This window comes from Camelus dromedarius, chromosome 10, assembly GCF_036321535.1.
Source record: "Camelus dromedarius isolate mCamDro1 chromosome 10, mCamDro1.pat, whole genome shotgun sequence".
Taxonomy (NCBI): Eukaryota; Metazoa; Chordata; class Mammalia; order Artiodactyla; family Camelidae; genus Camelus; species Camelus dromedarius.
In genome coordinates this window covers 24,620,528-24,648,048 of record NC_087445.1, presented here as the reverse complement: position 1 = coordinate 24,648,048, position 27,521 = coordinate 24,620,528, and the positions used below count along the sequence as shown (strand labels likewise).

Sequence of the window (27,521 nt, the reverse complement as noted above, 5' to 3'; positions counted from 1 at the left end):
GAATGCTTAGACTTCTAGGTCCCTAGACTTATCTGTGTGACGGCAGGTTTCAGCATACGTATTCCTACCACAACAGGAAGCGTTCTTTGTGTTCACAGACTCTAGCACAGTGCCTATTCTGTATGTGTTTAAATAAGAGTGACCCAGTGTTAAGTGGGCATATTGTCCTTATTTTTTTTCTTACACTTTGGCTGAGAATCTTAATAAAAAAAATAGTAACACTTTATTAGTTCAATTGCCTTGAACAGACGCATACACGATTGAACTTATCCAAAATATCTGTTAAAAATACCCAAAACGAGCTTACGTAGAAGGAATTTTTACCCAAGAAGTTTTACTAAGATCAGAAAAACAGTTCTAGTAATAAACGGTACGGGCGTGTTTAAGCTCCGTATTCCCCAGGAAGAGCTGATCTGGACGGTTAGAGGGAAGTGTGATTAGCTCCCTTTTTCTCTCAGGATACATTTATAGTTTTGACCCAAATTATTTTCACATTTTAGACTTTCATCAAAATTTAGATGGTAAGCTCCCTAAGGGCAAGGGTATTTATCTATTTTGTTTATTAATGTATATCACTCCTTGGAGGAAGGTGTGGCACACTATTCAGTAAATAATTACCAAATAAACATATGACTATGTCTGGAAGGCACCGGGGTATTAAGCACTTGGGAGGAAGTGACATCCCTCAATGTGAGGGTCTCTCACTGTTTGTTAACTTCATTTATTTTTCATAACTCCCCTGTGAGGCTGGTATCATCATCATTATTACTTGGCTCCCAAGGCTTTGCTCTCTCCCCTCCATCGTCCAGACCCATTCTTGAGGTTTGTATCTAATAAAAAAGGGCAAACACAGTAAATATGCCTTTATGGTATTGAAGGCAAATGTGGGTCATGGATATTTTTCCTCTCCTGTGCATCTTCCTTCCAACCATACAGTTGTCAGTGGATGCAGGCTACAATTACGGGGGAGGGGCTGCTGCTGAACATTCCAGCCAACGTGATGGATACTTTCCTTCCAGTCTTCATCTGGTTCCCTGACAAGCTGAACATAACTACATCTTAGTACAGTTTTTAAGTCATGTTTTACCTTATGAACATAATCTCCATTTATTCTATATACCTTTCACTGGAGTCAGTCATCTTTCACAGGGAATGTCCAGGTTTGTGCGGAATAGTTCTTGCTTTCACTTTTTTGGTCTTGATGTTGCTGTTACAGGGCTTCCCTTCACTCAGCCTGCAGGGTTCTCAGTTAGAGGACTGGTGACCAACTTGGTAAGGCAGCACTTGAGCATTCAGCCAGTTGCTTTCTTGTAAGTTATTATTTGCAGCTACTGTAATAAAAACAAAAATGAAATCTTTCTCAACAATATTATATATACACAGAATCTGGGGGTACAGAAAATAATGTGTAAGTCCAGGGGAAAATGGATACGTAGGACATTCAATAGAAATTTTTGTTATGGTACCTGCCTTCCCAATTCCCCTCCCTTACCACCATTTTTGGACTGAATACTTTGGACCAGGTAGAGAGTGATCATTTCATTGTCTTTACTGTACTGAGAACCTGGCCTTAGCCAGTTCACATTTTACTCACCCAAATTACAGAAGTATTATATTAAACCTAAAACACTATGTCCCCTTCTTGCCTTATAGTTCCAAGTCTGAGCTTTTCTAGGTGACATTCTACATAAGTAGCAGGTGACTCCAGGAAAATACTTTTACTATTGATGACTGTTGTGCTTTTCACTTTCTTCTGGAGAAATCTATTCGGAATAATGAAAAATCTCTGTAGGTTTTACTGACCTTTCCCTGCCCTTTGAGTCCACAAATGGGAATCAACTTGAACTAGCTTGTAGAGACCTGAATTACACACCTGGCTATTTATTCCTCTGCATGGCATCTGTATTATAACACAGGCATGAAAATATGAAAATGCTAACTCTTGTTGGATCAGATAATTTGCACTGGGATAAATCACGGGTATATTCTGCCTTCACATCTTTGTAATCTGTACCTAAATTACTTGAAGCCATTTTGAATGAGTTGAACGTGTAATCCATGTAAAGAATGCAAAAAATATGTATTTTTTCATTGTCACTATTATTTAAGGCTGGATAAAAACCTCCCCCAAATCTTAGGGGCTTAAAAAACCACCATTTTAATAATCAGTTCTGCATATGAGGAATTCAGGGCTCTGCCAGGATGGTTCATCTGCTGTACAGTGTCTAAGGCCTCAACTGGGGGCCATTCAAACACCTGGGGACTGTCACAACTGGGACTGGAGGATTCACTTCCAAGATGGCTTCTTTACCTTCCTGTCTGGCACACTGATGAGCATGGCTCAGCTAGGATTGTAGGTTCCAGTGCCTATGGGTACCCTCTCCTGCCCAGGGGCTCAGAGAACACTTTCTCCACGCCAGCCCAGTGTTCCAGGCGACGAGCTGGAAGCTGAAAACCAGGAGGCCTTTGTATATTATTGCCTCAGAAGTTGCCTAGCGTCATTTCCACCATCTTCTGTTGGTGGAAGCAGTCACATGTCTACCAGGGAGAAAGTTGGGAAAAATGGACCACACTTTTCAACAAGAGGAGAATTTAAGCCTCGGGAGCTATGCCTAAAACCACTATACTCATACATAGTCTGGTATTTTTTTTTTATGTAACTGCTTATTTTTATGAACTATGCTATTGTGAGAAACATTACATATTAACTTTTCCAAACTAAAACAAGCTTTTTGGTAGAAATTATTACATTTAACTACACTGTAGCTAAATATTTTATGCAGCATATCACCATATTCAGATATATATATACATATGTATGACTAATTTTAAAATATATTCTCTTAATGGCATGTTAGGAAAGTCACATAGGATCAAACTAGACATTGTATATATAGTTGGCTTATTGGGACTTTTTGTTGGTCAAGGTAGATATATGGCTGTAAGTGACCAGACATTTATTTCAGCTGTTTTAATGTACTTGCACTTAAACACAGGAGTTAAATAATCAAGGCCTTATTAAGCATTTTCATCATAGAGTTATTTGTGTAATACTTAAAAACTGGAAAAAATCTAAGTGTACCACAAAAGACTATTTAAAATGTTTATGGTATATCTGTTTTATAGAATACTGAACAACTTGTGTTGTAAAGAACATTGACATGCAAAAACATTCATAATTTGCTTGTTACTGCTTAAAAGATTGTAAAAAGGGAGACACAAAGTAATTCCAATTATAAAATAAATTTGTTGGTCTACATAAAAATAAAAATTTATACCCAAAACATTGAAGAAATGATACCTTAGGTATGGAATTGTGCATGATTTTATTTTCTGTGTTGTGCTTTTGTGTATTTTCAAAAATTTCTTAAAGGATTTATGTATTGATATATTACTTTTTTCATTTTTATAAAATGAGTAAGAAAGTGCATTTCTTTATAAAATAGATAAATTTTAAAACAAGTCAAATTCATTTATAATCTCTTCACCCTGGATAATCATATTACTTTAAAAATTTTGTCATTTTATATTTTGGGTTATCCATTCTAGATAAAAATGATACATAGTGTATAAACGTTTTGTTCTTTGACATTTTACCTTTACACTAGGAGATGTTAACCAAATTATCTTTTGTCCTCCACGCTTCATTGAATTTCTTTAGATAACCGAAGATTCTTCCCGTAAAGCCCAGATAAACATGGGGTTCTTATAGCCCCCAAAGTAATTTCTAGCAATGAGACCACAGAAAATAGATACCAAGTGTTTTACTTTTAAGTCTCAAAAAGCTATTGTCCATGTTCAATACTGAAATTTTTAGGAAAAATGCTTGCTGAGCTAGTTATGTTTTCACCTTATCCTTCAAGTGTAGATAAAAAATTTGGGGCTATTGGACCAAGTAATGCTATAGAGGAGAGCAATGAAAAGAAAAGCCCTAGCTCCTCTCTATCACCCACAGAACTAGCTCCAGGGAGGAGTATTAGAAACCCCAAACTGTTGGTAGATACTGAGACTATAGGAGATCTGTGCCCCAGTTTCCTGATGATTGCTCTGTAAGATGACAAGCATTAAAGTAGGTCCCCAAGCTACCAGGGGACAACAGAGGTGCAGAGATGGCTTCAGGTGCACCTAGGCCTAAAATTACTCTCATGAGTCCCTGAGCAAATGGGCTGGGAAAGAGACAAATGCCTTTGCAGGGGACTGGTAACGGGTAGACGTGACACCAGGAGTCATTGGCCTGGAAGGAAACTACAGTTGCGATGAAATATCACAGAGTTTGATTCTTACAACCTTATGACCAGAAAGGAACAGTGGTCCCAGAAGATGCCATCACCTTGGTATAACTGTGCTCAATAATTATACAGAATTGGGCATTGGGCTTCACTTCACAAAATGAGGCGGATGGCCACTGACGAAGGAGTGAGCCTAACACCATCACTGTGGTTACCGAGACGTGTCATGAAGTCAGTCACATGGAACCTGGGCAGCCCAGATTGAGTAGAAGGAAAGGAATGGGAAAAGAAGATTCTGAACTGTCTTCGCCCTAATGACTAACTTTACCCAAGTTAGACTAGGGAATGAGGCTCAAAATGGGAATTAGCTTACTGAAAAATAAAATTACACTTTTTGCATGCCTTAATACACAGACTGATACATTCACACCTTTTATACAACCCATTATGAACATATTTGCATGTGAAAAAATCCACATTTAAGCAGTACTACCTCAGTCAGTCTTAATGTGGTATCACGCCCAGTTCAGTAGGTTTTAAAGGTATTAATGAGCAATCTAACTTTAGACCCCAAATATCTGCATAGAATATAAAACAATATATGTGAAAACAAAAACACAAAAAAACTTGAAAAATATTAAATGCATATTATTGTTAATCTCAGAATAGGGAAGTCTTTTCAGAATAGACCACAGCTCTAAGTCAGGAAGGAACAGTGTCTGACAACATAAAACTAAAACATTTCTTGATGGAAAAATTATACCACAAAAAAAGATAAAAATCAAACAATAATCAGAAGGAAATATTTCTGAATCCTACCACATAAAAGGGTGAATTTTCTTAAAATATAAAAACTTCTGCAAATAAATAAGAAAAAGACCAACAACCCAATAGAAAAACAAAAGGCAGAAGACACCTCATAGAAAATGCAAATAGTTCTTTAAAAATATGCAAAATGCACAAACCTATTCATAATTTAAAAATGCAAATTAAAGCTGTAAGAAAAATTTTTTATCTTTTAGATCAGTGAAAATTTAAATGTTTGATAACATACTGTGTTGAAGGAGGTGGGAGGAATCAAGCACTATTATATGTTGCAGGTGGCGACGTAATTTAGTGCAAACTTTATGAAGAGCACTTGCAATATTTAACAAAACTTAAAATCCATATGCTTTCGGATACAGGATTTACACTGTACACATATAGAATCTCAGGAGTAATTAGTAATCACATATACAGAAAAGAGCCTTTGTGGGATTGCTTACAAAAAAAAGAATGGAAATAGCCAATACGTTAATCAATGAAGACCTGGTTAAATACAGCAGAGAACATCCACACAAGGCAATCATTCATTCATTCATTCATTCATTCATTTATGCAGTGAGAATCAAGATTTATTAAAGCAGGATTAATTTCTTAACACATTTACAATGTTGCTTTTTTTGACAGATTTGGTTAACTTTTATATTTTTTAAATTGAGGTAACATGACTTTAAAACCTTCTATAAGTTTCACGTGGACAGCAATGTATTTCTACCTCTGTACACCCTACAACACGCTCACTACCAAAAATTTATTTTTCCATTTGTCATCATATAGTTGATGACCCTTTACCCATTTCGCTCCCCTGCCCCCTCCCATCTGGTAACCACTATTACCAATACTCTGTTCTCTATACCTATGTGTTTTGGTTGTTTTCGGTTTGGTCGTTTATTTTGTTTGTTTATTAGTTTTTATATTCCACAGACAACTGGAAAACACATGGTATTTATCTTTCTCTTATCTGACATTTCATTTGGCATAATATCCTTGAGATCCACCTATGTTGTCACAAATAGCGAGATTTCATCTTTTTAATGGCTGCATAGTATTCCGACAATCCAATCATTCAAATGAATAAGGTAGCTCCATATGAACAGACATGGAATTATTCAACAGATTTAAGTGAAAAAAGCAAGATCAAACAGTGTGTGTAGCAGATAATCCTTGTGTTACAACACCAGAAAATATGCATTGTCCACCTGTATGTACACAGAATATCTCCTGAAAGAAACACAAGAAATGAGTAACAAGGAGCTGCCTGCAGAGGGTGAATACTGGTGGGAGAGACTTTTTTTTTACTATTTTGCTTTTGATACTTTCCACCCAAATCATGTATTCCTTCTTAAAAAATAAAAGAGAGAAGAAAAAGAAAGGAAAGGTGAAAGAAAGGTGAAGAAAATGAGGAGGTTGGGGATTCTAACCCAGAGTACCTTGGAATGTGACCTTACTTAGAAATAGGCTCTTTCCAGAGGTAATCAAGTTAAAATGAGGTCATTAAGTGGGCCTTAACCCTATATGACAGGGAGAAGACAGACAAAGGGAGAAACCAAGGAAAGAGATCTAAAATAGATCCTTTCCTTTTGTCTTTAGAGGGAGCACAGCCTTGTCAACACGTTGACTTTGGACTGCCAGCCTTCAAACCCCGAGGCAACAACATTCTGCTGTTCTAAGCCACCCTGTTCATTAGAAACACTAGGAAACTAACACAGTGCTCTAGCCCACTCTTTCCTTCTCAACTTTCCAGCTCCATTCCCTTCTCATTTCTTTCTTCCAAAAGCAGTAGCTCCATGCCCTGTAAGACGGAAATCAATTTAGCCTTTCTTAACTCCATGTAATTCCATTGCTTCTCCCAATCAGCATAATGGAAGCCCAAGCCTGGTCATTTCCCCACAAAGGATTTTTCCCCCTAAGATGGTGGTGACAGAGCAGGCAGGCTGAGGATATGCCTATCAACTGATCTGTGTCCTAGTTATAGATATCTAATCACCCTTACCATGGCTGCAGGGTATGTAAGTGTGTAACTAGACCATCATTCATTTAATCATCAATTGTATTGTTGGTTATCTATATTGTTTTCCACTTTCCACTACTGGATAAATTCCTCAGAGGTGGACTTTATGAGTCACAGGGCAAGCATGCGTTATGTTTTGATGCATATTATCAAATGGTCTTCTAGAAAACATAACCTATTTTGAATCTGTTTTACTTTGGTAATAAAAAAATGTTAAGGGTGCCATAGTCATGCTCAATTGGTTATGGTATAGGACAGGGGTCAACAAAGTTCTTCTGTAAAGGGCCTAATAACAAATATTTTAGACTTTCGTGGGTCACCAGACTCCACTGCAACTCCACCATCGTAGTCAGGAAAGCCACCATGCATGATATGTAGCTGAGGGGACATGGCTGAGTTCCAAGAAAACCTTATTTATAGATACTGAAATTGAATTTCAAATCATCATCACATTATAAAATATTCTTCTTCTTTTTTTCTACCATTTAAAAAAAAAAGTCAAAACTACAGTACACAGCCATATAAAAACAGGCAGCAGGCTTGATACGACCCATGGGCTGTGGTTTGCCAGGTTCTGAATTTAGTACTTGATAACCCATTCTGCAGTACTTTCTAAAATTCTTCCTTGAGGAGACACTTGTACCTTCCTGCAGGTTCTTGTTCATTCTTTTAGAGTCACTTAATATTAGGATGACCTTGGGCACCAGTGACTGTCAGAGCGGCCAATGGGTAAATTAATGTTACTACACATTAATTGCTGTCGATATTGATTCAAATCACAGCTAAGTGTATTGCCTAAAGGATTTACAGAATATCCACTCCTGTTTTCTCTCAAAGCTGTTCCTAGATTAAGCCAGACCATTAGAGCTGTGTTTGGTACCAACATGTATTGATTACTCCTTGCTGACATTTAGGACACATATATCCACAAACTCCTTACTTCACAGACTGCCTCCAGAATAGTTACCCTTTTAGAAGATTCCATAAGCTTATATTGAGAGATCAAGAAACTCCTAGTTGTCTGTCAATCTGTTTACTTGATGAATATTGTTGAGGACATTACTGATTATGTCACAATGTAATCCTGTGTATGAGCAAGATCCTTATCTCAGTTAAAAAACATAATTAAGCTTCTCTTATAATTAGAATTGTTTTTGTGCCCTCAAATTGCCAAGCCTCTCTCTCTTGTCCTTATCCTTTATCTTCTCTTTAACTTTCATTATACATATTTAACTTATCTTGCTGTACCTTATACAACTTTGTAATTTGTATCTTCTCTTTGTCTCCCTTCTTCTTCATCTTAATTTTTAAAAGTTAAAAGTGGGGGTAGGGTTTGCAAGCAGGATTGTGGAAAGTTCAGGTTTGATAGGCAGTTGGGGTGATGATGGTCTTAACTCCCCAGGGTAGCCTTTCTGCTTTCTTGTGTAGTTACCTTTGAGTCTGTTTTCTCAGTATAATACAGCAGACCATTCAAAATAAACCCCAAACTTATTTTGCCCTTCTTCAGTCTTTCATCTTATGATTCCACGTAGAAACCACGATGCCCTAGAAGCCCAGACGGGACTCCCTCCTGATGGTCTCCGGACCCACAGCCTGAAGTTCTCTGTGCCTCTAAGTCAGAGCCAGGGAAGTTCGGGCCAGTGAGCCTGCCCTGCGGGTTTATCTGCCGGGTTGTCAGGAGTGACAGCAAAGAGCCAGGCTGCTTGATGAATCCAACGAGCAGAAAAAGCTGTCAAAACACGCAGAACGTTCATTGCAGGGATCGTGGAAACATTGCCTATTTGTTTGGAGCGTGTTTAATTATTTTTAAACATATGCAGTCTGTAGTTCAGTGAACATGTCAGGGATAATAGAGGGAGGAAAGCAAATGAGGGGAGCGGCACTGATCCCGGAGCGACTTTTCCCGCAGCTGGTGGATGGGGAGAAGCAGTTGATTCCCTCCAAAGTGTGGCTCCTTGTCTGTCACCTAATGAAACGCAGTAGGGGGATTAATGTCATTAGCTGGAGGCTAGCCTGCTGTGTAGTAAACAGATATGCATCCTAGCTCATCTGGGGGAGGGATGTCCAGCTCCTGCCCGCTGGCCTGCAAAGGTCACTCCCAGCCTTGTATTAGTGAAATGGGAAGAAATTAGGTGGGTTGAGAGAATCCTGGGGTCTGTTTAGTGACAGTAGCCGCAGGGGATCTGGGCACCTAACTCTGCTCCTCCCGCCCCTCACTCACCCTAATTGGGGCTTAGATTTCTTCTTTGGGGGAAATCCGAGGTAACCAGAGAAGATAAAAGCCCTATGAGTAAATGCTTCAGAGAAGAGAAGAATTTTCTTGTATTTTGATAACCAAATTGACTAAGGAGTGTGGGAAAAAGTCGGGGATTGCTGTTTGGGTATCATGACTGTGTCTCTTCACTCCAGAACCGAGTTTTTGCCACATATCAGGGCACGAAAAGCTGAGGGCTGAGAAATATGCATTCACTTTCCCCTAACTCCCAGGAATGTGCACCACAAACAGCTACAAGTGAATCAAATCTAGGTATTTTGTATTCTTAGAAAACAGAGAAAACAATTTTTTACTCAATAGACATTTTATTATAGGTTTAAAATATAAACAACTATTTGAAGACACAAGGAAACAGTCTACACTGAAACCAAAGCCTGGCAGTAAAGCCTAGCTTTACAGAAATACTGAAAATATTGGGAGAGGGCAAGAAACCAGGAGGAAGGACAAATATTTCCTGGGGATGGCTCTGACCAAGATGCAGACAGAAACAGAAACCATCAACTAAACAGAAGAATACTCAACAGCACCCAGATATAGGCAGGGAGAACCTGGACAATAATAGAAATAATAACCAAGAGAAAGAAGAATGTTGGAGGGAACTATGGCAAGGAAAACTGAGAGTTGAGTCTATTACACAAATAGTAGATAAAGTAAAGATAAATGTAAACATTGCCTTGTAAGAATTTACCTTAATCCTTTTGCAATCCAAGCAGAATGCTCTATTTTATACTAAAAGCTCTGAACTGTCTTCTGATGTTTGTAGGCAGTATAGTATTTTGAAGAAACTGATATAATAATCAAAGAAACAAAGGAAAACAAATGAAAAAAGGGAAACAAAGGAAAAGGCAACTCAGGATCATGTGTATTTGTTACATCACAAACTCACCTCTGGGCACCCCCTTCCTACCACCTCTCCTTCCTGAGGGTCACTGGGCATCACGTTTCTTGGAGGAGATCATGGCAGAGTTTCCTCTCCTTATAAGGAGACCAAAAAGGCAGAAAAGAAATCAAAGAAGCAGTAGACAGAAAGAGAGAGTACGTCATCAAACATCCACATACATGAAAGAAACAGTCAAACTGAGATAGTTTTACATTTTTAAGATTAACGTGAATCTCCAGGCCTCACCAGCTCCTTGGGAGAAATGGGAGCCAAGACGTCCACACCAGTGTTCACACTGTTGCTCCCAGTGGTTCATGCAGAGCCTCAGACCGTCCTCCGAGGTCCTGACCCACCTATACTCAGGAAAGAGTCCACTGTGGTGTCCCTGGCTGCTCTGGAGAGCAGACACCTGGGAAGAATACCCCATACCTGCAGGCCCCACACTGCCCCACAGTGTGCGGTGGTCCCAACCCAGACAGGCGGCCGCCCTGGCCAACCAGTTGCTTCCTGATTCTCCCCAGACCAGAGTTGACTCTGTCCTGCACACAGACAGATGTAGGCCCACGTTCAAACCCAGCAGTTTTCATGGATGATCAAATAAAGGCTTCCAGCTGCAGAACCCTGGGGCTATGTTTTTATCTGTGGTGTCCAGTGATGACATAAACTATAAGAACAAAGCTGGAGTGATTTATATGTGTCATTAGAAATTTAAGATTTTTTTCAGCATTTCATAAACATGTATAGTACGGAATATATTAGATATACCATTTGGATAACAAAAACCATTGACAGCTACCTTGCCTAGTTACAGATTTCATCCAGAGAGCAAGTGGGGGAACCTTCCCATCCACTTCTGAGGACACCTTGTGGTCCTATGACCTCCCCTGACCCCGTGTCACATCGCCTTCAGTATCAGGAAACGAGAGAGTAGTGGCCGGTGGGGCCCTGGCTCTTCCTCAGAGTAAGAATGGGAACCTGCGTTCTTTTTCTTGGACCTTAAATTTTAGTGCTCCTCAGAATCACCTGGAACACTTGTTTTTTTGTTTTGTTTTTTTTTTAATGCTGCTTAGATTTTTACCTCCAGAGAGACTGATTCTGTAAGTCTGTATGTTGTGGACTAAGAATCTGTATTTTAATGAGTTACCCTCCTCTCACACATACTTAATGATTATACAATATAAGGATTATATTTCTGAAACACTGATTAGATCTTACAATTCTGATAACTCTCTAAATCTCACTGCATTTAGGGGAGCCGCTAATTAGGAAGGTATGAAGCACCACCCTTAGGATGCAGGGGGAGGCCAGGCCCCTTTGGCTAAATGCATATGGCATGACTTTAGGAAAACTATTCTCTTCTTGATGATATTGTTTAGCGTACATTGCACATGGATTATTTACTCTGTCCCCTCTGGAAGTCTGTCTGTAGCTGGAACCATGTAACTACAAAATATCACAGAGACCTGGAAGTTATTCCACGTAACACTTCCTATCGGGGTCCCAGGACTGGAGCAAAACACGTGGGGCTCACGTGGCTAGATGTGTGTGATTACCTTCCTGCCTGCAACTTGCAAGCATGGGGTCAAGCGAGGAAGACCTTCTTTCTTTTAGAAAGCAACTTAGTACGTGGTGCTTTGTAAGGAGCTAAACACACAACATACAAGAGAACTATACATACACGCTCACACACGTGCACACATAACTGTTTGCTGTTTGGCACTTAACGATTTGGATCCATCCCAAAGGCTGACCACAGGGGGAAAAAAAATTGCCATGTCAAGGACTACATAAGGTGGCAGAATCTACTCTATGAAACGTGAACTTCACTTTCTTTGCCCAGCTGGCCAATTGTTCCAACCCAGTCAATCACAGACTCGGCAGACACACTGAGGGAAAAGCAGGAGATGAGTAACTCCAAGCTGTGCGGATGAGAAGGCCAGGACTAAGTCTTTGAACGTGCACACAATAGAATAAATGCCTTTTATCCATTCACCCCCCAACCAGCCGGCAACACCAGGAAAACCATTTTCCAATTAGTCAGCAGGTTTCAGCATCATTACCTTTGAGATCAGATTTGCTACCATTCAAAAAGGCATCAGAGACAGTGTGGGAAGAGTTAAGCATCGTTCCTGGCATCTGAGGGCTGCGAGGAGGTGAAATTAGATTAGCGGCAGGAAAACGGGAGAGTTTACATTACCAGAGGGGCTCTACCTGGCTCCAGGCTTAGCAGTGAACAACGCTCTCAGCATATGGCATGACAATGGATTAGTGATCAAGTCCGATTAATCCTAATAGATCGTCTTTTCAACCTCAGTGGCTTGTTAGGTGAGAAAAAAATTGTCTGTCCCCAAAGTGTCAGGTGAAACTCTCATTTGAGGTAAGACTACCATGTGGAGATGGGTCTCCATCTGGTGGCTTCCTTTTGTGAAACTCCTCCAGAAGGTGTTTTAATGAGGCTTTTATAGCAGGCACCACCTGCCACTAATCTTCCCCTCTAAAAAGGTGTAATTGAGGGTTGGTTTTACAGTATGGCTCGTACCCTAACCTTGGGAATTCATCAAGAAATGCAAATCTGGGTGGGATGGTGTAATCATGAAATGCCATTTTGGCTGTTGGTTTAGACTGAAGTGGTTATAGAAATTTGTGGTTGGCTAATTACAACCAGCTATATAGTAGCTTCCCCTTTCAGTTAGATTAATACGTGTGTCATCTCAGAATTAAATCACCAAGTTGATGGTGACCATATGTCTTCATTCAATTCTTTGCACATGTAAAGAGTTGCAAGGCTGCTCGTGGTTCACACAATTTAAAGGTTTCATTTACACTATGAAGGCTTAACTGGTTCAGATTTACTGCACATCCGTCCTCGCAGTAGACGTTTCAGTTCTAAGATGCATTATTTCAATGAGACACGAACAAATTAAAAAATCACATTTCTCTATCTCAGGGAGACGTGTTTCTATCTCTGGGACTTCGGGAATAGAGTTATTTTCCTTCATCTCCTAATTTAAGATACAAATTTTTGTCACATTGTTATTGCAGCAGATTGCTTATTGATTACACTGATGTTTCCACCCAGAAGGTCATTTGAAATCAAAGATACTGCAGAAGGTAAGTATGTACGATAGAGTAACTGTAATTTTTGAAAATTCAACAACCATGAACTGAGCCCTTACTATGTACCAGGTATGTTACTACATCAAGAAATAATAATAATAGTAACTACAGTAACAACAACAATATGACAGACTCTGCCTCCCAATAGTGGGGGTTTATTTTGCTTTTCACTCATTTTCTGCTCAGAATATTTTTGAAAGTCCCTTGACTTTGCTAGCATCACCTCAGAATATTATGTTGAGAAACATCTTACCTACATAGAAATCAAATCGCCAAAACAGTATATATACACTTAGATAAATTCCAATATTTGGGTTTTATCTATACTCCGTTTTAGAAGTCAAAGAAATGCTTAGCCCTTAATTATTTGTGTTTCAATTACTAGTTTAATTATAGAGTATAGCAAGAAAAATAGATGACCCAAAATATGCCATAACCTCCAAATGGCTTGCAGTTTGAGTTTGGAATGGGATTTATAAAAATCAAACATGATTTTAAAGAGGGAATCATAAACAGGAGCCCCAGACATGGAATCTGATCAGCAGTTTTATATTTGGGGTTTTACTGTCTTTTTTGTTTGTTGGCCTGCACAAGGTTTTTGAGTTTTAACACACGTTCTAATCCATACGGCCATGACATGCTCTCTCCTGTTTGCCAAAGGCCCCGTGTCTCCCTAATCTCACACTCAACTGCACTGACAAAACTCAACCCCAGTTCTAAAATAATGATGCTGATATTTACATGAGTTTGTGAACACTGGTCCCGTTACGTCAGAATCAATCCCCGAACATGTTTCCACGCATGTGTGAAGTCCTTGGGGATGGACGAATGAGGAAGAAGGCAGGCACCGACCCAACTGGCAGGGTCTCAGGAGCCAAACCTGCCCCTCTGTAGAGCTGAATATCGCACAATCATTTTGTTCTCACATCACTAACATCCTTAGCACACAGCCAAAAGTCAGAAGCTCAAGGAACAGGATAGGTGAGAGGAAAAAGACAAGAAAACATTATTTTACCCTCTTTTTCACTTAAGAAAAAATTTTCTGATCAGGGTTTAAAAACCTGTGACTTCAACTTTCATGATACTTTTCTGCAGGAAATGAAATTGTCACAGACATGAATCATTAGAACTAATGATGCCAGAGTTTTTTAAAAAAAACAGTGCATGCATTTTGTTCTCTCATTCACAGTTAGGAGAATGAGGTCAATTATCTTTTCCTTTAGCTTTAGACAAATTAAAGAAATTGCTTCATCCTTTCTCTAAAATAATCCATCAGCGTTGGTTTCATGTGGAGAAAATAACAGTTGGCTGAAGGCTATACAACCAGGTGACACGTGCTGTGACTCCTGACACTGGTTATGTCCATGCATTGTATTAAAATTCACCCAACTTCTCCCTCCCTCAACTTCTGCACCTATTTTATTCATTACACTAAACCCATACTCAGGTCTCACCCAGGTGGGTATCATGAAGCAAGAAGATGTTGTCTCCAATACTGCTTCCCTCAGTGCTGCCTTTAAGTCTCCTTTATTGCCTGATGACACCCCCCCCCGTCCCTGTTGTGTGACACTCATGTCAGGCCTGCATCCCCAACCAACTACTGACACCTCACACCTCTCCATCCCTCTCCTATCCAAACTCTCTGGCCACAGCACTGTCTGGCCGAAAGCGACCTTCTTTTATTAAGTAGCTTGTTGTGAAATGGCTCCTCCTGCTCTGTGATTTGGGGCTTTGAGACCAAGTGTCTAGTCCAAAGGAATAGTTCTTTTGATAAAAATTAACAGAAGCACTGGAGGCTCCTTATTTACAAAACAGAAACAGACTCACAGACATAGAAAACAAACTTACGGTTACCAGGGTGGAAGGAGGCGGGGAGGGATAAATTGGGAGTTCAAGATTTGCAGATATGAACTACTATATATAAAATAGATAAACAACAAGTTTCTTTTGTATAGCACAGCGAACTATATTCAATGCCTTGTAGTAACTTATAATGGAGAAGAATACGAAAATGGACATATGTATGTACATGTATGGCTGAAACATTACGCTGTACAGCAGAAATTGACACAACATTGTAAACTGACTATACTTCCATTAAAAAAATACAAAAAAGCAGCACTGGAGGCTGGCAGGGGACTAAATAGAGGCCAGGGAGAAGCCTTATGATTCTCCTACATCATACCCCAACTGATCACTATTTAAGGCAACTTCAGAGTAAAACAATTGATTACTCACAGATACACATGGTCCTGTTTAAGTGAATTATAAAAAGTGAGCTTAATTTTGACATGTACTAGGTTAAAGATCTTTGTGAGAATCAGACAATTACCCAGGTGTGCTTTCTACTACTTTGAGGATTTCACCTTGAGGGTCTGGAGGCAGTCGGAATGAAGGTATACTGGCTCCAGCTTCATGTGATGCCATGTTTCTGGACAGAAGCAAGTGAATAATCATTTGTTTGGCTCAGTCAGAAGTTAAAAGAAATTTCTTGAAACTTGTCTCCCTCACACAACATCCTTCCATCTAGTTACACTGGGCTGTATTTTATGCAGGAATGTGCATACTTAGATATCTTCCATTCTCTATCATTCACCTGCCCTCGCTGATGACATGTTTGTTTCATTCTTCAACATTCAGCCTTCCCTCCCCCCGATGCTCTCCCCAAGAGCCCTGCAGAGTGCCATCCTCCCGCTGGAGAACCCACCTGTAAGTGAACTTCTCCCTGTCAGGCTTTGTGCATGGAGACCAAAAATGAGGTTGGCTAACCTTGATATTTCACTGTCGTCTGGCATATTCCACTCTACCTTCCTCAGTATGTCACATATGTTTGTAACTGAGGCCAGGAAAGTTTTAAGAGAAGAAAGGAGGGGAGGATGGGGAAGAGGAACAGAGGCTCAGGAAAGGGATAAAAATCCTTTTTTCTGTCTCAGGTGTGTACTTTAGACAATCATCCCTCTCGCTAGAGTCAGACAAAAAGTAGGTGACTTTCTGTTATAATCATGAGAAACATTCACCCAAGACTCTGGACCAGGTCTAGCATGTTCTCTGAAAACAAGCTGGTGGCACCTTGCAGAGGTGTAACAAAAATGCTTCACCAACTTGTGTCTCCAGAACTTTCCTGCACCAGCACCAGGGCTTCTGATTCAGTAGACCCGCACTGAATTCCAGGACTCTCAATACTTAATAGCCACCAACAGTGATTCTGACAGTTCTAGAGAAAGAATATTTCAAAGTTGTGGGCTGTTTCATCAAAATCTCCATAATTCTTCTTGGCTCTCTGGGAATCCAGAGTGAGGAGTTGCAGAGATGAATGTGTCCACAGAAAGCAAGTGCCGCATAGATTAACAGTAAATTTTGTTGCAGTTTTTTTTTTTTTAATTTAAAGAAGCACTCTCTTGGACCACTTTTGCTCCATAAATAAAACACACTTAAACATTAAACTCAAAAAGGAAAGATTCCAACCTCTGTAATAATTACTGTCCACTCACCAAAGGAACTAAAATGATTACAGGCAGCCCGGCCAGATATGTCATGTGGGTGTGAAGATTCTGTTTACAAAACCAATGTGGGAAAGCATGGAATTTCTGGGCTGTGAGCCATTTGTGTATACAGTTCCTCAATTTGCATTCTAGAGAAACCCAAAGTTTGTTTGTCGCAGGTGCAAATCTCACATTGCAGCAAAACTTGTACATTCCATGGCCCGTGGCGCCCAGGTTGATGTATTTCCTCTTTTCCTGCTCTAGCCACTTCCTTGAAGAGCATCTGATTCAGATCAACTGTAACCATATAAAGCATCACCACTTAAATTTCCCAGGCTACCTGACAACACTGCAAAGTCTGAAACTATCAATTAGGAGTGAAATATCCTCAAATTTTATGATGTAAGAAACCTGCAGCAAAAAACAGTTTTTATTTCTAGAATACCATCTTTGTGTTCTTTTAGAGTGGGAGTGAGATTTCTGGTCAATGGATGGTTTCGTACACAGAGAAATTCAAATTGGCTAAAGCAAAAGTACCCAAACATGAAGGGCACTGATACACCTCAAACTTTGGCCAATGGAATCACCAGATTCAGTCATTTTGGGCTACGTCAACATGAAATTCAGTTTTTCACCCAACAGTTATTTCTCTCGTGTGAGAAAAGGTAGTAGACTGACACAAACTACTAGTACATAATAAAAAGTAGTATTCTTTTTAATCTTTGAATCTGTATCTGCATTCATTCCAGAGCTTATGTTTTATTCCTAAAGCTGGCAAACTTGACGCAATATTAACTTTCAGCCACCTCACCCAGTGCTTACTTAGGAGAAAGAACTTCTCCTCCTTGACTCACAGCCACAGGACTTTCTATCCTGACCATGTTTGACTTCATCCCTGATTGATCTTGAACTGGCACAAATTTAAAAGCTCTCCCCAGATGAGAAATGCCATGAAAATAAGCATCTTTCATCTTCGGAGGCGAAGGAGCCCTGTGCCACATGGAGGGGTGGCAGTTCCTTTGATCAGTATTTCTTTGTTCGAGCCCAGAAGCTGAGTCAGCCTACCGGGCACAGCGATACAATAGGGCAGCCGGCATCCCACTGGAACCAGGGCTCAGCAATGATTGGGAGTTTCCATCAGAGCATCTTAATCCACTAGCATGAGTTGTCACCAGGAGCTCCACTAGGCCCATTAAAATGACTTCAGGTCACCTCCACTGAGCCTGCCCATTCACTCCAAAACAATTACCCTAATCCCCTTCGCAGACCCAGTCCCTTAACACTTATGAAGTGCCCTCCTATGCAGGGTGCTGACATTTTCCAACAACACCAGCCTCTTTGAAATGCCAATCAAAAGTCCTTCTTGTTAAAATACACGACCCTCTCTGCAAGTGTAAACAGAACTTCATACATCATCACCACCAGCATCATTAAAAAGCACTTGCAGAACACCCACCTGTGTGTGATGCTGTGCTGCGGGGCCCAGAACGCGCCAGTGCATGAAGTGCTGACCTCGGGAAGAAGTGCTTGCAGACCTGCCACTTCAAGGTTCTTCTGAGGCTTATTTAGTGCAGACTGTGCCCAGGGGCATGGGCCAGCAGCAGACCATTGCTAGCGGCTGGGTAATTGCCCCAAGAGGATTAATTAGCTACTCGGCAGAGCAGATCTTAGAACAGTAGTGTGTCCGTGACAAAGCTCACCATTAAAGTTTTACCAAAATGCTCCGTCCCAAACTTCAGTTACCACTCCCTAGAACTCCATAGCATGGTAGGGCTTGGTGGAGGGGTGCTGATTCAGAAGGAACTTTCATAATTTTTTGTCCTTGGACGTGCTGTCACTCTTTTGACTATTCACCATTAAGGAAAGGAGGGTGAATAGAGTCAAAGATGAGCCAACATCATGCTGCCAGTGAACAAGCCTGTGTCAGGGGATGCAGGTTTATCCATCACTCACCACTTATCAGTCGGGTACCCTTGCAGCCATCATTAGATGCTCTGGCCTTTCGTCTCCTACAGTGTAAAATGGGAACCACACCATGTCTCACAGGGTGTTTTGAAGGTTAAGTGAAACAATATAGGGAGAAAATACAGGGTTGGGGACTTAGTCGGGTCAGGCTAATCTTGCTTCAATCTTAGGACAAGACTACCGAGATTGGGAAGGCTTCTGAGAGGCGGGGCTTTGGGAAGGCCTTCACAGAAATTAACAATCATGGAAGAGGGGAGAGAGTTAGGAGTTCCAGCTAGAGAAAACAATATGAGCAAAGAGCAGATAATTAAAGTTAGCAACAAGCAGGCAGGGGAGGAAAAAGAATTAAAGTGCCCGGAGCAGAGGCATTGCATTGGTAAGTAGTAAGAGAAGGAGAAAGCCCGGGGAAGGGGAAGAGAACCAGTGCTGGAGGGGGTCTGTTCCATCATTCCTTCCTTCATTCACTTTCTCGGCCGCAGGACATCAGGCATTCACTGTGCTTGACCCTGTCCCTGACACGGTGCTTGGCAAATTTACAGGATTCTTCATGCAAAAAGCGGTGTGGTAAACTCGAAAACCAACAGCTGTGCAGAGGGAGCAGGAACTCTGGCTCTCACCTAGGATCTTAGCTTTCCCTTTAGCACCATCTTAACCCTTTTCTTTAGCTGTGTCCTTCCGGAGGGCCCAAGGGAGACAGATGTTTCCCATAATTTTAAATCTGGGCATAATGTAAAAAGACATCAGGACGCTGCTCCCAACCTAGCTCTAAACAAGTATGTTGTGACAAAGATCTATGACTTCATTTCCTTCTTCCCAATGCAGTATTTTTCCCACAATGCAAGTTTACATATAATCCCTTTATTTAAACAATGTACACTAGGACAAGTCATTAAAGGCATCAAGAAGAAACATGAAAAGAATAAATCCATATATGCCATCTCCTTTCTCAAATTAACAATGTCTTCCTGCAGTAGTTCCATTCAACTGTCAAGTTCATTTTACGCTTCTTGGTTTCTTGTGGAATAGATGTCCCACTGAAGACGCCAGAAACGTCTGCAGATGGAACTGGGGGCAGATGACTGCCGCACAGCACTCTGGTTCTCCGAGGTCCACCTGCATCCTCCACGACTCTCAGCCATGGCAGATAGCATGAATCTCAAAACCGTAAGCTGGCATAGAGTACTACTAAGTGGTCCAAGTCATAGGCAGGAAATCACGCAGGCCCGAGCCAACTATTTTATCTAAAGAAGAAAAGTGAAGGAAACACAATCAATGTGGACTGGAAATAGTCACTGATTTTAGATATTCCCTGACTAAAGAGGATGTGTTCAGGGTAGCTCATCAATTCTGACAGAAGACCCACATTTTGAAGCCTGTCTCCTCAGAGTTAACCTAGAGGACTTCTCTTCCTCTGTTGATAGATGGGAACAGCAATGTCTACCACAGAAGGAGTCTCCAAAAAACTGAATGAGAAAAAGTATGTAAATATCCTGGAACCATTCTACCGGAAGCAGCATTTTCAGCTCGCCGTGATACCACCCTTTTAAATTTTTATCACGGTCTCCCCATAACCTGAAAATGTCTTATTCATTTACATGTCCAGTCATCTGTTGCTTTACTTCACTCTAGAATATAAGCTCCAAGAGAACAGAGACCTTACTTGGCCTCTTTAATGCCATCTCTGAAGACTTGCCCGCCCCTAGAAGGCAGTCAATAAATGTTTGTGGATGGCATAGTAGTTGACCAGTAAATGACAGCTAAACAGACGAATGCACAAATGTATATATGTTAATATATTCATAGCTTATTCACTCAATAATGTATGTCTACACATATATTCATAATAAAAACATTTCACATGTAATATCACAATCCTCATTTTATATATATATAAAGAAATGAGTTTGGAAAGGTCAAATAACTCACCCAGTAGCCACAGCACTAGAGAGTGGCAGTTTTGTGAAATGACCACAGCAACCCCAAGCTCAGTTTTTGTTTCTTCCACGACAGCAGGACTGCCTACCCACCAATTTTCTCTTCTTTTCAATAGATGGCTGCCCTTCCTCCTTACCAGACCCTGTTTTAGAGTCTTTACTTAATAGTTTATAATTTCACCCATCTGTCCCAATGTTTTCACGGCCCCCTTTCCAGCCCACAAGCACCAATCCCATTCACCAAGGGCGGAGGTGACCATGCCTGGGTCTCAGCTCTAATCTTGCTATCTTGCTGTCTGGATGCTATAATTTCTAGTAACTGGTTACTCAGCATTAGAGTCCCTCGTTTAGTTGATTAAAAAAAAATCAGACACTCTTAGCTCTCATCCCTGCAGGGTTAAAGCCCCCAAAAGAAACCCCCAGGTTTCCTTACACTGCATGACAAAGAGTCTGAGCCCACACATGCACCAGCCGCCTCCGGACCCCACACCGCAGCTGTGCCGCTGAAGGGTGACTGTACGCGGGCAAACGCTTCCAAATCGAGCTGCTGAAATGGGGCCTCGCAAGTCTCTGACAGTGTTAATTACTGCATCCTCCTGGCCTGCCAGCCGGGCTTCTCCACGGAAGGCCTTGCCATGTGGAACTTGCTCCCGGGGGCACTCCCTCGGAGCCCACATTTGGCAGCAAGCAGGCTCTGTCTGAAAAGATGTTTTTATTTGCTTTAGCGTTTGGTTCCCTTCCCACCCCCTAACCCCCACCCCGCCCCTTCACTCTGACACTTTGGGACTGAAATACGGTTTTTGCAGTTGTGGCAGAGTTCCACCAGGTTCCTGAATCTTGGGTTTAATGAGATGGTTGTCAGAGGGGAGCCCACAAGTGGAAACACTGACCTGGGGCTTACATGCAGGGTCCTGGACACAGGGTCCTACCACACAGGATGGTGCACGTAAGGGCACCGGACAGTTCCTTTACCACTAAAGTCTCTGACTTAGTTCTAGAGTCTGGAGACACAGTATATGCACCACACTCATAGATAACATATATATTTTTTTCATCTTGAAGTATAGTGGGCTTACAATGTTGTATTAATTTCCAGTGTACAGCAAGCATAGTGATTCAGTTATATATGCATTTTTTTTCCTTTCATATTGTTTTTCAGCATAGGCCATGACAAGACACTGACTACAGTTCCCTGTGCTATACAGCAGGAGCTTGTTTATCTTCATATATAACATTTAAGTTTCCTTTAATAGTTCACACAAAAGGGAGCACTCGTTGGGCCAAGAGTGCTTTTGTGAAAGGTTTCCCAAAAGAAAAGATTCCACATCACTTTTATGCCTGATTTAACTTGATCCTTCAGCAACAGGAATTTAGCCAGCTATGCTATGAAACAATGCAAATCACAATCACAGGCTCTATAATATGCCATTCATTAAGATGACGCTCTTGGCGTCCACTGTGGTGTCCTCTTGCTCCACCGTAAGACCTCAGGGAATAAAAAAGAGCCAAGCCACTAAAATAGCTGCAGTAGAAAGCTCTGTGGTCAGAGGGCCAATGCCAACACCAAAGGCATGTACCAACCAAAATGCAGATGTGCGATTTGGCAAAGTGACACGGCATGTGGGCCTTTCAGAGTCAGTGAACCAAACAGGATGACGAGGGTTTTCATCTTCCAGAACTTGTGCCCGTAATTCTAATTGCGAGATTAAATTCTCTTTCTCCAGAAGATTAGCTGTAACCAGTGACTATGGACTCATGCAGAGAGGACACTTTATTCTTTTTCTCTCTTTGGAAGCCGTAAAGTTTTCAGACGGATGGAGCAAAGAGACAACTACCTGTCAGGGCACAAATGGAGTCCAGTGTTTCCTGCTGCTTCACCTAAGGCATCCACTGGGGAAGATGCCCCAGTCAGCAAATGGAAAGCAAGTCATGTTTCTTGAGGACGGGGATTTAAGTTTCTTATTAGAGAAGAATCCCAGCAAGCCGACCACGTCCATGCCTCGTATTAGCTACCACTTGACTTCCCTAAGAAACACAACCAAATACAACCCTCTCCACAAAGGTCAGTGTTACGGGCTGAAGTGCATCCACCTGAAGTTATACACTAATGTCCTAACCCCCACTGTCTCAGAATGTGACCTGATTTGGAGGCAGGGCTGTTGCAGATGTAATTAGTTGTATTAAAAAGAGGTCATACTGTAGTAGAAGGGGGAACCCAAATCAGTGAGATTGGTGTCCTTATAAAAAGTGGCAATTTGGAAATAGAGGTACACAGGGAGAACACCGTGTGAAGACACACAAGAGATCAAAGTACTCACCGGAAGCTAGGGAAGGCCACAGGCGGCCAGCACAACAGCAGGAGCTAGGAGAGGGGCCTCTCGGCCCGCAGAAGGAGCCAATCCTGCCAACGCCTTGATCTCAGACTCCTAGCCTCTCGCAGGTGGGACAGTAAGTTTCTGTTGTTTAAGCCACTTGGTTTGTGGTGCTGCGTGATGGAAGCCCTAGTAAACTGACACATTCAACAGTGGCTTATTTTGCATATGTGTTCTCCTCGATATTAAAATTTATAGGCAGAATTTTCTTTGCCAATTTTCCAGGTAAGTTTTGGACAGAGATCTGCCCTAAAAGTTGAAAAGGGATCACAGAAATGAGGAAATCATTGCACATTTATTTGGATCAATATTCTTTTTGTAAGTAAGTGAGCTGTACTTATCACACAGTCTTTAATGTCCTTCTGAGGAAAGGGGGAGCGCAGATGCTGAAGTGCAGGTTCCCCAGGGAAGTGAGGCGCTCACTGGATGGAGATGCACATGCATGCTGGAACTTGCTCTCAGAAATGACACCTGTAATGGAAGCAGGATTAGGCAGAGAGCTGGCTGAACTGTGCTGCAGTTCCAAGAATGAGATGATGAGACCACTTGTAGCTGAGAACCAACTGCAATGGTGAGAAGAGTAGTTTGACTTCTACACTAACTGCCGGTCATTTTTCTCAGGGGGAGAAAACATCCAGAATTCTCAGGGAGCCGTTCCCAGTCGGGATGAGATTTCCACACAAGGGATATGCATCCAAGCAGCACAAGGAATGGACGGTGGTGGCTCCTGCAGTTGTCACTCAGTCCCCTCTTCAGGATGGAGCCACTCATCCACTCAGATGCTGACAGCAATGGCTGCTGGAGTCTCATAGCTGAGTCCCTCCCTCAGCATCAGCCTCAGTGGAAGAGAGCTACCTCACCTCAGGACACACCCGATCCAGGAGACAGCCCACGTCCAAGGAGCACAAAGTAACCAGGTGGCAGTTGTAAGTCAAAGTTTAATGGTGCTCTTGCTGTGTCATCTGGTGGAAACATTCCCTCTCTGGGGTTCAGGACCTCTAGACACCCATGCCCAGAGTTGCAAAGACAGAAAGCATAAATTTTCCAAGTGGGTCTATGGAAATAATGAGGGTCAATCTTAGTATCACTTTCCTTTTTCGGGCCTGCATATTCTACCTACAGGGGACATAATGCTATAGAGCAGTCACTGATTGAGAAGGCATATTGTATCCTGGAGGATGGAGCACCTCCTTGCTGTATCCTCTCCAAGCTGGTACCTCAGCAAATCTTTGCAAATGCTGTTCCTCTGGTCTGTCAGGTCAGCAGCTTCTGGGCTGTGAAGTGTTACAATTAGTCAACTAGTAAATCCATGGTCATAGTGGTCCCTCCTTTGCTGTAAAGTAAGTCCCTTGGTCCAATGTAGTATCACGCATGATCCTGTGTTGGTGGATCTCATTCCCTGTGAACAGGGAAACCATACCCATACTCACAATGTTTGATTCCAGTCAAGGTAAACTGCTGCTCCTAAGGTGGAAAGAGCCTGAGGGAATCAACTTGCCATGAAGTGGCTGGGGGATCTCCTTCTGGATACTGCCACACTGGGGGCTCAGTGTTGGTCTCTGTCACTGGTAGGCTGGGTATTTAGCAGCAGCAGTGGCTAAGCCAGCTTTGCTGAGCAGAAGTCGGTAATGTCGAGTCCATGTGTAGCTTCCATCCCTGCCACCACAGCTACTCTACTCGTGAGTCACCTGTGCAAGCCCCAGGGTGCCCGACGACCCAGACCCAATCCCAGGGGAGCCGCTTTCACCATGCCAGAGATTGCTCTTGTGTGTGTCTCACCTTGCAACTTGGTGCATCTTACAGAACCCACACTACAATGGGAAGTTCTGATCCCAGATTCACTTCGTGCCCTATCATCTTGTTACTGGGGCAGAGGTGTGCCAAGAGCTATTTTTCGGATGGTCTGTAATTCTCCGGTGCAGATGGTACATCTTTGCTCCAGAAACATATGGATCCACACTGTGGTTTTGCTACTGCAGCTTGCCATTAATTTCATAAAGCATCTTTTCCACCACCACATCTCTCTTATTATCCCATATAATCTATATAGTACCACAGCATCTGCCAGCTCTTATGGCTCAAGCCAAAAGGTCATCTGCATTGCAACCTGGACCTGCTACAGACCTTTCCTGCTACGTCCCACTCAAAGCTGGCAGCCTTCCATGTGATATAGTAAATGGGATGGAGAAGTTTTCTCAAAACGGAACACACTACTTCCTGAATGCAAAGGGGTCTTTCAGGCATTACATTTCCTTCTTAGCGGTGAGAGGTACAAGAGGCAACAAACAGTTCCTCTTCTACTTCCAGGCGATGCTCCTGCATGCCCCACTAATGTCTAAGATTTTACTGATATGGCTGGCACCTTAATAAGGTTTGTCTCTCACCCCATGGAACTTACGGGGCTTACCAAAACAACTAACATACTTGCTGCTTTTTCCTCATCTGGTTCAATTCATACTAAGCCTTTGATACAGTGTACCAATGTGATGCTCCGCAGAATGTCCAGATAGTCCATGTCCCTTTGGACTAATTATGACAGAGTTGAGGGGATTAAAACCGCCCTGGGGCAAGGCTGCATATGCACACTTTTGTCTCTCCTGTGTGAAGGCAAACTGCTTCCCATCCTCCTTCCTGACAGGGCTGGAAATGAATGCATTCATCAGCTCAGCACCTGCAGATCCCAACCTAAGTCTGTGTTATTCTCTGCTTGCAAAGATACCACATCTGACAAAGGCACTAAAATTGGGCTACCAATGTCACTCTCCAGGATACTTTTGAAATTTTCAGTGACAAAACTGATAAATTGGGGATATACTGGGGACACCAGTTTTGCATACTTCCTATCCTTATGAATGGCAGTAATCTACCATTTTACCAGAATGAAATTTTTTTAATCTTTTATATTAGCTGAAGTAGAATGGCACTTCCACCCTAGACCCTGTGTCCTCAGTACTGGACATGGCCTGGGTATTCCACTTCTCTGAGTATACAGTTACCCAGGCATACAGCTGAAACTCTTTGGGGGGAAAAACTGGGGAATCTACCTCACACACTTGTCATGGAGGTGTCACATCTTTCTTCCCGGGAACCTACCATCTTTTTCAATATGTGGATTCTGAGTTTGAAAATCAAGTCAATTTAGGAAACTGGCCAAGGGGAATCATGCCTCTATTGGGACAGCTGGTCTACAGCCTCCCAATGTTTTGTTTGTGTAGACTGAGCAACATCCTTGATACTGCCCACCTCCCTTGCCCCTGATTCTATTAAACGTCTTCATTATTGGATACAGCTCAGGCACCCTACACTGCCACACTGGCGGTGTTGTCATTACATCTGCACCTATCTTGCACAGTCATCTGGCCATGTGCCATTTGGGGATTCTATCATCCGCATGGCCATCATGGAGCCCAGTTCGGGAGGAGCATCTCCTGTGATCATCCCTTTTCTTCAGAGTTTCAGGTGATGTGAGCACCTTTCCACCAGCACATTCCTCATCATTCATTAAGTGGTGTATACCCCAGGCCCTCCCATGGGACAGAGTTGGATGGAATGCTCGCTGATCTTCTGCAGTATTTTGCTTAGCATGTTCACTTCTGTCAGCCTCCTGACCCCACCCTCCACTGCCCGCCATGGGAGTTCTGGGATCCCTACTTCATTCAGTGTGAACCTTCCTTTTCCTAAGTCTACAGCAGGGTCACTGGCAGGATATTAAAACCTGTGCCATTGAAAACTACTCTGATATTGATTGACGCAGTCCCCATTAGCCAACTTCATGTCCCCAGCTCTTGATTCCAGCACCCTGAGGATCCGATTACTATCTCAGCTACATTTTGACTTGGTCTGGCAGTCATTTTGTGATCTGGTCTATTTCCTCTATCAGGCTCTGCATTTTTGTGCTTGAGTTAGGTTGTGACATAAAAGCAATTTTTGTTATGGTAGCCAGTGGGGCTAGTTTCTGAGGAGTTTACATTGTCTTACAAGACTGAGATCTCTGCATCACCTTCAAACAAAAGGGGAAAGAAAGGCATTGCAGGGAAGAATGGACCACTCTTACAGAGGGTTCAGGGAAACCTAGGAATTCAAGATTTTCAAATTCAGTGATCCAGATTCCCCTCTCAAATATTAGAATCCCCCTGTGCTAATCAGAGACCTGACCTTATAATAACACACTTGCTGGGGTTGAGAATTCAACATTCTCTGGATCTTTCAAATCCTTTTAATAAAAGCCCATTCTTAATACCACATGATATCACTTATATGTGGAATCTAAAAAAAAAGACAAATGAACTTACTCACAAAACAGACTCACAGACATAGAAAACAAACTTATGGTTACCAGGGGGCAAGGGAGTGGGAAGGGATAAATTGGGAGTTCGATATTTGCAGATAATAACTATTACATATGAAATAGATAAGCAACAATTTTATACTGCA

The 27,521-nt window shown here is 41.8% G+C and overlaps 1 long non-coding RNA gene across 2 annotated transcripts in view; it reads right to left on the bottom strand.

The window, feature by feature from the left end:
- Positions 1–1,080: 1,080 nt before the first annotated feature.
- LOC116152626 (uncharacterized) overlaps positions 1,081–27,521 on the bottom strand; it is a 256,324-nt gene continuing 229,883 nt past the window's right edge. Inside the window, exon 3 of one of the 2 annotated variants that reach the window (XR_010382867.1) lies at positions 1,081–1,331. This is a non-coding gene — a long non-coding RNA (uncharacterized LOC116152626). Of the gene's footprint in view, positions 1,332–19,720; positions 20,023–27,521 lie in introns of those variants that run through there. The other variant, XR_010382868.1, reaches the window with a different exon arrangement.